The 10,452-nt window shown below is 49.1% G+C and overlaps 1 long non-coding RNA gene across 1 annotated transcript; it reads left to right on the forward strand.

Moving 5' to 3' along the window:
- The first annotated feature begins 667 nt into the window (after window positions 1–667).
- LOC311210063 lies at window positions 668–10,372 on the forward strand. The gene is made up of 4 exons (XR_014618485.1): window positions 668–841; window positions 5,166–5,200; window positions 6,273–8,732; window positions 9,422–10,372. It is a non-coding gene; the product is annotated as an uncharacterized lncRNA (long non-coding RNA).
- The last annotated feature ends 80 nt before the right edge of the window (window positions 10,373–10,452 follow it).

Raw genomic sequence — 10,452 nt, forward strand, 5'->3', positions numbered from 1 at the left:
CTTGGCTGGAGGAGCACCGAAAGGCTCCTGACCAGGTGCTGGGGTGACTGGGGGGTTCAGGTGCCTGGGGCTTGCCCTCTCTGGGATGTCTTTTCTTAAACAGGGCTTTCTTATCACACTGGGAAAGGCTCTGAGTGTGGCTTGAGGTCGGGCACGCTGTCTTGCTGTGCTCCTGCTCTGCTCTTGGATCTTAGCGAGAGGTGGCCCCACGCTGCACACAAACCCCGTGCGTTACGTGCTGCTGACTTCTGACACACCATTTGGCTGCCCGTTTTAAAGAGCGTTGGGCAGAAGCAGGTCCCCAAGCTCCAGCACAACATGCAAACACAGCCGATTGCATTTTGAGAGCAGCAGGGGAGATCCCTGCCCAGCCAGGAGAGCGGAGGCAGCTGCTGAGCATTCAGACCAGGAGAAGCAGCATGCCAGGACCATGTTTTAAGCAACACCACAGAGCTCCAGAGGCCCCACGTTTCATTTCCAAGCTGCCTTTGCCTCAGATACCCCTCTTCAAGCTTCATTTGCCTGGTGGCAGTGTAAATATAGAAACACAAGCCCTGCAGTTTTTTTCTCCAAACATGTCCCTCCCATCTAAGCATCATCTGTGCGAGTCCTCCAGCTGCTCCTATACATGGTATGACCTTTTTTTCCCCCCTTCCCCTTGCTCCTCTCCCCTCTGAAGCCCCGCTCCCTTCCCTCCCCTGCCCATCGTGGGGTCCCAGGGCCAATCGGCTCCTCCAGCCGATCGAATGTCACTATAACTTGAGGGCTGCATCACCTTGGGACGCTCGCAGAGCCCAGCCCGTGCTGAAGGGAGCTCGGTGTTTCTCTCCTCTCCTCCCAGGTAAGCAGCAGGTTTGAATGGAGGAGGATCAAGGGGAGGGCTGGGGGTTTGTAGGATCTGGGTTCCTGCACGGCTCTGAGTGTCCCCCCTGAGGACAAAGCACTTCTTCTTCTATTTGGTTGGGCACCACACAAGGTTACTGTTAACTGTGGAGGTTTGGATGCCGTGGACTTGCAAAGATCAGTGGTGGGGGGAAAAGATCTTTCCAAAGCCCAGGGCTGGGGTTGAAGTGGTGTCTCTTGGGGGTCAAGAAGGCAAACATTGTGCTCAGGAAAACCTCTGATGGGAAAAGGGATGGCCACGGTGGGAGGGATGAGGGGCAGGGCAACCAGGCAAGGAGGTGTGGGGCTGAGAAACACCAACGCAGTCCTGGAAAACTGTCCTCCTCCCATGGGAAAAGAAGAAAACTAGGGAAGGAACCCCTCTAGGAGGAAGGGGGTGGGGGATTCATTTGGGCTATGGGATGCTCCCCACATGTGTGGCTTCAAACCCCTGTGCATTGCTGGCCTGACCCCCAGTGCGGTGACATTGAGGAGCTGCAGCGTGCTGGGAAGGCTTCAAGCGATGGCCAGGGCTGGTGGCCTGCTGGCACGGGCCGGGGAGAGGCAGGGGGTATACACTAAGCAGGCTGCTACCTCTTAGTCTACTTCTTTCTCTCAGCCAACCCCACACAGGGATCCAACAAGACCCAAAGACAGGGTTAAAGGGCACGTTTTGGGGCAAAGAACTGACGTTTTGCTTCGTGTTGGTGGAGTGTGTGGTAGCAATTGAGTCCCACTACCCCACTGCAGCAAGAAACACTTTCTGCTGGAGAATACTGAGCAGTTCAGAAACAGAGGGAGGAGGGAGAGGGATGGAAGAAATATGCCTTCTATATAAATATATATGAATTATATGATTTGGGCTTGCAGCAGCTCCTGCTAAGAAACCATGGCCATCTGGTGCTTTGGTGCGTGGAACCCATGCCCCTCGCCTGATCACCACCCCTGCCAGCTCCCACTGCCTTCTTCCTCCCCACTTTCCATAGGACTCTTGGCAGCTCCCCTCCCTTGTATGGCTGCAGAGCCCAGAGCAGGAGGGGCTGGCCGGTGGGTGGGTAATTTCCAGGGCTGGTCCTGGGGCATGAGGCAGCCCGTTCCCCCTCTGGGCGGGTGCATTCTCAGCTGCTAAGATGCTTCTTGGGGCGTGAGGGCTCTGCGCCTCCAGCCAAGGACAGAAGCCTTTGAGGTCGAAGGGGACGAGCTGACACCATGCCCAACATAGTGGTGGCCCCTGCCTATTTGGGGTTGATGAGGAAGAGGGTATTTTCTCCCCCAGCCAAGATGGCAAGCAATATAAGTGCCACATCCCTGCCCTTGGTGGAAAGGGAAGTGAGCATCCATGGCTTTATTTCATTTCTGGATGGAACCAACACCAGGGCTTGAGGATCTTCAGAAAATAAAATCAGAAATTAAAGAGTTTAGGGTTTTTAGTTTTGAGTTAAATGCAGAAAATAACCTTTGCCTTCACCTGAAGGGTGGGAGGAGGCAGGAAGCTTAGACTGGCAATACCGTGTTTTGATTTCCTCCTGAATGGTGGGCGTTATTAACTAATTGATTTTATTACATCCTCAAACCTCAGTCAAGACCGGACGCCCTTCTTTTTTCTGGCACTGTACAAACAAAAGCCAGTTATTGCCTCAAGGTGCTAACAGCCTTAATCTCAGGCTGCTTTTGCTGCATGTAATGCAATTTCCACCGAAAGGCAATCCTGAGCCAGCTGGAGACTTTCCATTGCCTTCAGTGAACAAAAATAAATAAATAAATAAATTGCTCTTAGTGGATTGCTTTCTTCAGCACCTCTTGGAGGCAAAAATTGGCTTTGTTTTATTTGCTGCTTTGATGACAGGATTAGCTATGTGGCCAGTGCAGGAATCGAGGAGCCGTTTTTGCTCTTGGGTGGCCTGAGGTCTTTCTGTCACTACCTGGTTTTGCCCTTGGCTTTGAGGGACCAGCTGGCTTGTTATTGACTCACTTTATCCAGGGCTCAGAAAGCTCCTCGGGGCTGGGGTTGCTGGGTGTCAGAGATTTTGGCATTCTTGCCCAGCTCCTCCAGCAGGCGGGCAGATGCCTCGCAAAACCCCCCTCGCTTTCACCGCGCTCGGATTAACAAATATGGAAGGGCGCAGGGGAGCAGCCAACGTGACAACCCTCGGCAAGATGTCCTTAGAGCTAAATTGGAGGCTGGATGAGCTCATTCCAATAGCTGTTAATGGCAAGCCTGATTGCCAAGGCTCCTGTTGGCTTCAGCTGCCCTGCAAAGAGCAGTACGCCCTGTGTTACGTGCCTGCCCTGCACCGGGCAGGCGCTGGGCTCTGTGTGCTCATGGGGGGCTCTCAGGCTATTTTCTTCTCCAGCACGGAGGAGCATTACTCTTCCTGTCAGTGGGGTGAAATTGAGAGTTTAGCCCTAAGCCCTTTAAAAGTGCTCTTGTTTTGGCTTCGCCTTGGGAAGGATGAAATCTGGCTTTACAAATTGAGGGCAGAAACCACAGGAGGGTTTGGCTACTGCCCCCAGTCTCACGATCGTGGGTTTTGGAAAGAGCCATTAGCTGGGCATCTGGAATCTTCCCTCTGCAGGCTTCTGCCAGGACAAGCTCTGCCGTCCTGCTGCATGAAACAACGGGCTGTCAAGCTTTAGTGCTATTAGCTTGAACAGTTCTTGGAGGCTGGGATGAGGTGGCAAAGCTCTTGTACTGTTAGCCATGAGCAGACAGGGAGTGGAAGCCTTCACACTGAGGATTTGATGATCTGGATAAAGATGAGGGGAGGGGAATGAGAGGTGTTACATCCAGACAAGCAGCAGAAAAGCTTTTTGCAAAGCCTTTTGCTGCTCCCAAACAGGAATCCTGCATTTCTTCCTGCATGGGGAGGTGTGGGCGATCACAGGTACCCAGTTAAAGGCAGCCCTGGACCAAGTGACCACGGGATCCAGACCTCGTGTGTCCTAACAAGAGATCGACCTCCTGTTTGTAACATGGTCATGGCTGGCAGAACTCCCTGGGCAATGCCGAGTTACAAAAAAAGGATAAACGAGTAGCCTAAAAGCACAGCCTGTTTAGAACGTGGGTTTTCAAAACCTTGCTGGCGCTAACGTGTGGTGTCCAGTGTCACTGCTGGGGAATGGAGAGGATCACTTATAGGGCAGAGCTGGAGCCTCTGGGATTACTGCCTTCCTCTGAAATAGAAAGCCTCTGAGCTGCAGTTGTTCCTTTTGAACCTAAATCGGTCCACCTGCTCCTTCAAGACATCTCTCATATATCAGCTGAGTAATGAAGTCCTGAAAGTCACGCTTTGGGTTTCCCGGCCAGGAGGAGCCTGGCTTTCTAATTTAAGACCCGCTGCTGGTTCGGAGGAAGTTTGGGGGGCCCTTCCCCACCTCTGCTCCCCTCTCTCGGGGCAGACAAGGCTTTCAGGAGAAACGTAGCCCTGCGCTGCTGCCATCTCTGAACCCATTCGAGCTCAGAAACACAAGCCAAAAAAGTACCGTGGAGGCATTTGTCTCTGCCACGCGCTGCGAGGATGTGTTGTAATAAATACAACTGGTTGTATTGATGTGAATTGCCTCACTATGCATTTGGCCAGTTTTCATCCTGAATTAATCAGCAGACCATTGTTCATTTATTAATCAGCTGTGTAAGCCAGACGCTATTACTTAAGGTACTCAGTGACAGTTTCTGCGTGCTGACAAGTAAACAGTTATCTCTGGGTATATCTGCAGGGATTTTATTTTATTTTATTTAGCTCTGACTAATGCTTTGGAGCTGGCATCTTCCCACTTGTAGCAGCATAAAGGAAGGAAACATTTCTCTAGGGAACTTGCTTTGGCAGGGGTTTTGTCCTGATGATCTCCTGAGATCCCTTCCAGCCCCTACAATTCTGTGATTTCCCTGGTCTCGCTGGAGTGATGGAAATGTCAGCAGGGTGGGAGAGGACACCCTGGCCTCTGCCCGTCTTCCTGAGCTTTGGGGCCTTGGTAACCCAAAGCCAGGTCCAGGTTTCACCCCCGGGGGCCATCTGTGGCTGAGTTGATGGGGCACGCCTTGCCAGCTGATCTTTTCCTTTTTCCACCTCTTCTTCTCATCTGACCTGGCTGGCAGGGGGCTGCGCTGCTCCGAAAATGGCAGTGTTGGTGGGGGATTGGCTGCTGTACGGGGAAGCAGGCGCCTGCCTTTTTTCGTCTTCAAATGTCAACCCATCTGCTCCTGCCTTGGCATTTTTTAGGAGGCTCTCTCGCTAATAACACTTTTTTTTTTTTTCTTCTTCTTCTTTTTATCTTTTGACTAGAAACTCGCTGCCAACATGTCTGATACCGAGGAAGTGTAAGTAGAGGGAGCCGCCTGCACGTTCATCTGTTCGCTTGGCTCCACACGGTGCCCGAGGGCACCCCCGAGGGGCTGGGGGCCACCTCCTGCACAGCCCCAAGCCCCCCGGGCACTGCAGAGGGGCCTTTGGGTGCCACAGGGCCCATCGAAGTTCATCTGACAGGGGAAGTCCTCCTTACACCTAAACCCAGCTCAGCTTGTCCTTGGTGGTCACAGTGCCACCCGTGGTGGGGGCTGAAGAAAACACAGTGGAGTGGAGGAGCCACTTTCTGCCCTTTTTAACAAATCCAGAGAAATGTGGATTTGTTAATGTGGAAACTTTTTTGGCACTTATACACCAGGAGGTACAGGTGGGAGGTTTAGGGCAGTTACAGGATCAGAGGCATCAAGGACAGACCTGCAGAGGTCATTTACCCTCCTGCTATGAGGAGGAGACTAAATGACATTTTGTCCAGTCAACCCTTCCACAACACAAAACAAAAAGTCCAAAGTTGAGATTCAGCACATTTTTGGCCAATCTCCAAATAACACATCCCTTGCTCTGTCTCTTTCAGCTGTGCCTTGCCCCGCTCTGCAGCCTGTCGCTGCTCTAGGGCTTGGGTTTTGTGTGAGGTGGTGGCAGAGCAGGAGAGTTTGGTGAGGGGAGGTGAGGAATGGGAACCGAGCATAAAGTTAATGGTGTTACAGCCATAGGGTAAAAACCTCTAGGGGTCAGGGAGCCTACAGCATGGCTGGACATCATCACAGGCTTGCCCAGTGCACCAGGACTGGGGTCTGGCTTCACCAGCCCTGCACAGCACTGGCTTCTAGGTATCACGTACTGGGAGGATTATTCCTGGCTGAGGTTCCATTTGCAGCCAGGGGCATCATTAAAAATAAAAGTTTAACACTCAAAGCAGCTACTTTACTAATCTAAAAACCAAATGACTCTTCCAAGAGCAGGGGGGAAAGAAGAAGCAACACAGATTTTAAACAAAATTGCATTGGGTTAGTTCAGTATAGTCTGGCCATAATACAGAGTGGAAGAAATATTTATTTAGTCTCAATAACCATTTTTCCTCTCCCACAGGGAGCAAGGAGAGGGTAAGTCTGAAATCTGTCTCTAATCGCTTCCATGCCAGTCTGCAGCACTCACTGGCCATGTGCAGCTTCTCCTGTCTGCCTGTTGTTGGTCTGCTAACAAAATGTGCTGGCACAGTTAGCCCTGTCTGATGGATAAATAGGTGTCAGTGCACCTACCTCGTTGTGTGTCTGTCTGTCTGCCTACCTGTCACCAGCTTCTGGTATCTGTACACTATTCGTAGCACCCGGGCTGTCTTCGTGCTGTGGGCAGCCTTTGGGATTTCAGCCCAAAACTGATGTCCTGTTTGCAGGGGACGCTGCCGGTTTTTGTAGGGGCACTGCCATCTGCTGGCAATTTATAATGAAGGCTTCGTATACATGATTTCTGTTTTTAAACATGAAGACACAATGCATACAAGCAATGTATGAAGAAACAAACATATTTTTTTCTTTGCTGTTATTCCTTATGCTCATTTTCCACCTTTCTTTCTAATATGCTTGTATGCCTGAGCCCCTGTTGCCCAAGAAAATATCCAATATAATATAGTCTTCCTCCAGTCTTCCTCCCCTTTTATACTTTTTTTTTTTTTTTTTTCCCTTAAAGTCATGTTGTTTGCTATTTTTCTTGCTGATTTGGAAATGGCTGCTCTGAGGGCTTCTTGCCCCATGTCCATGTGAGTGTAAAGGGCTCTGTTGTGGGTGATGTCCTACTGATGTGCCACCCATCGCAGGCTGCGTGCTGGGCGCTGAGGCTGGTGGTTGATTTGTCTGCCTTTTTTTTCCCCCCCTCTATATCAATGCAGAGGAATACGAAGAAGAAGGTAACAAAACACTTGGAACGTAGTTTATCTTTCCTGGATTCTTGGTCCTGCCTTTCCCTTGTCTGTATTTGACCCTTCTCTTTGGGGCTTGCCGCTAAAGGTGATCTGAAACACTTGATCGGTCACCAGTCGAAACAAGAAAACCAGCCAAGCTGGGACCATGACATGCAGAGGTTTCATGTTATAGTGAAGCATGGGATTTGTAGGAGCCACAGAAGCTGGTTATAAAGCTGGTAGCTGAAATTTGGAATTGGAGAGTGGGTTGTTTAGCACCAGGGAGGGTGCTGAGAGGGATGGAGAAGGTGAGGCAGGGGACTGGCTGGCAAAGATGAAGTTTTTTAGCATGCCTTTAGCTGGCAAGCAGTGATTTGACAAGCTGATAGAGACACAGAGGAGATTTTTGGAAAGATGGAGGATGAAAAGCCCTTCACACCCCTCAGTTTTTTCACCTGAGTCATTTCAGAGCAGGGAGGGGAAGGATTTGGGGCTGTACCAGTGTCTTTGCTGGGCACCTTTGACATGTTCAGGCAAGCGTAGCTCTCAGTTGTCATCCTTCATTTTCCCAAGGTATCTGGAACTGAAGTGAGGTGCTCTGGGCTACGTCCGTGGGAGCTTTGCTTTCTCCCAGGAGCTGACCTTAGTGTCTGAGAGACCTTCTAAAGGGCCAGGAAATGAAGCCTTGCCTGGGAGAAGGGATGTTTGCTCACTGAATGTGTGAGATCAGCTCTGAGGTTTCCCCTGTGCAGAAATGTCCCACCTGGGCACTTCATATGCAGCAGCAGTTTTTTATTTGCCGTGGGTTCCCCCAAACTCCTGCAACCAATTCCCATCAGTGGTAGTGGGAACAGAGGTGAGAATGTGGGCTTGCTCAGAGTAGTTTCAACCCTAAGACACGCCAGTGTCTCGTGTCTCTGATTCCCCAATATTGCTGCCAGGGGCATCAAGGACTCAAAAAAAGCCAAACGCATTGCAGAGGTGCCTCCAGGTCTGTAGTGGTCACCTGCCTGGAGGGGCAGAGCCGGGGAGGTGAAGGTGCTGCTCATGCTCCATCCTTCTTCACATCTTGTCAAACGCCCAAAGAGTGAGCAAAGGGCATCATTCCTACAGACAAGCCTTCCTAAAAGGAGAAGTGTTTCTTCTTGCCCCTTTCCTTCCTTCCCTGACTGTCTCCTTTTGGGTTTCAAGGATGATATGAAATTAAAAGGCAGGTGGCTATTTTGCTTTTTTTTTTTTTTTTTTTTTTTTTTTTAATCTGCATGCCCATCTCCTCTGAGTTGTATCTTCTCATTGCTCTCCACTTTTGCTCGACCTCTGTGTTATCTTCTAAAGCCACCCATCTCCTTTCACATAACTTTTCTCCATCACTTTCTAACAACTTCTCCAGACCTTAGCTAACTCAAATACCACTTTCTAACAGTTTTCTGTTTTCATTTTCCTGTTTGCTGCTGCTTCTTGTTCCATGACACTTGCCCCCTGAAGCTCATGAAGAAGGTATGTGACATGGCTTCTGCTTTCTTTCTCTCGGTGCAGAGGAAGAATGTGGGTGAAGAAATCCAGAGCAAACAGTTCACACCTGGTGGCCAGGACTCAGTCCTGAGCCACAGGCATCAATGCAATGACAGCCATTGATGTCACTTATTGAGCTGGTAGGAAACTGGGCCCATTTTTGGGTAGAAAATCCATATATAACTACATATCTATAGCATTCATATACGTGTGTGTTTATATATCTGTATGGGAACAAATGCATATTTGTTTTGGCTTAGCTTTTCTACTGAACTGTGACTTCCTTGTCACAAAGGTGTTAAATCTCCTCCTTTCACTCCCAACGCTTAGATTTTAAAAATGGGATGTGGGGGGAGAGCCTGCAAAGTTGATGTCCATCTCTTGGTGTTCAGGAATGATTTTCTGTGACATTGCAATGTTTGATGACCATTGGCCAAAATTTTTACCCATTCAAGAAACACAGATTTTTTTTTTTTTTTTTTAAAAAAAAAAAAGGGAATGGAGCAATTTTATTTTTGATTAAAATTTCATCAAAAGACAGCTTTAGGAAATTTCGACCAGCTCTAATAAAGAATGATGTAGTGGATGACTTCTTAATGTGGTTTTCATTTGTGGTCATATTCCCATATTTCAGTAACATTTATAACCCCATAATATGCCCATAAAAATGTTATTTTTATTTCTCTCTCATCCTGTAATTCCATCATTGTGTATTTCTACCCATAACGGCCTGGGAGCTTGGGAAACCTCAAGAATGTTTAAATAAGATATTTCTTGTTTTAATTTTCTTCTCCCCTTCCCTTCGCCGCCTGCCTTTTCCCACCCACAGAAGAGGTCCAAGAGGAAGGTAGGTGAAAGCACTTCTCAGCCCCACTCTTCCCTGCAGCAGGGCTCAGAGCTGATGCTCGCCTCGTTTTGCAAGGTGGTAGAAGAAAACAAGAGGAAAGAGAAGGATGCTGTAGCAAAGGATTCCTCACCTGACAACATTTGCTTCCCTAAACTGCTGGTTTAGCAGGGTGTCTGCAGAAGTTTGGGGATTCCACCGTGGGTGTCCCATACCTACCTGTATCCATGTGGTTTTGGGGAGGCAGCAGCATAGGAAATGAGGGCACCATCCCCTCCTGCAGACCACAGCGGGCTCCCAGGCTGATTTTGAGCCCTGGGTGCTTGTAATGCCTGTGGTGGGGGTCTGGCTATAAAGGTTTATATCCCACGTCCACTGGTTTCTCCTGCGTAGCTTGGCAGATAATGATCAGATGGATTTTAAAACCAAAATCCATCTGGGGTAAGGTACGTTTGTAGCCATGTTACACACTACATATGTGGTAATATGTAATATTATATATAGTATACTGTATATATTATGAAATATAGACTATAATATATAATATTATATATAATATAAATAATAACACCACAGAATGCAGGTGTTATTAATCCTATCTATGCAGAGGCTGGCAAACAACCCCAGCTGGCTCCCCGCGTTGCGCACGGTATTTGCAGGGGCAGAAAAGGGGCTGGAACAGAAACCCACCCTTTGCACGTGAGAGGTTTGGGCCTTGGTGCTCCGGGTATGAGGAGCCAAAGGGTGTGTTGGTTCCCTTTGCATTTGCAAAGTTTTCTGCTATGGGCATTTTTGAAACCCAGGTAATCCTCTTTATAATGGGGGTAGCAGCTGGCAGGATTTTTGCAGAACGCAGGTCCAGAAGGATTTACATTTCTTCTGTCTGTGCGTGCTTCGGTTGCCTGTCTCCATTTCATCTCTGTTTCTCTATTTCATCCCCCCCCCCCGTGTTTTTTTTAGACTCCCCCGTTGTGTTCACACACCCTTTAGTCTAACACTTCTCATTTTCCATCTCA

This window comes from Netta rufina (assembly GCF_964035555.1).
Source record: "Netta rufina genome assembly, chromosome: 5".
Classification (NCBI taxonomy): Eukaryota; Metazoa; Chordata; class Aves; order Anseriformes; family Anatidae; genus Netta; species Netta rufina.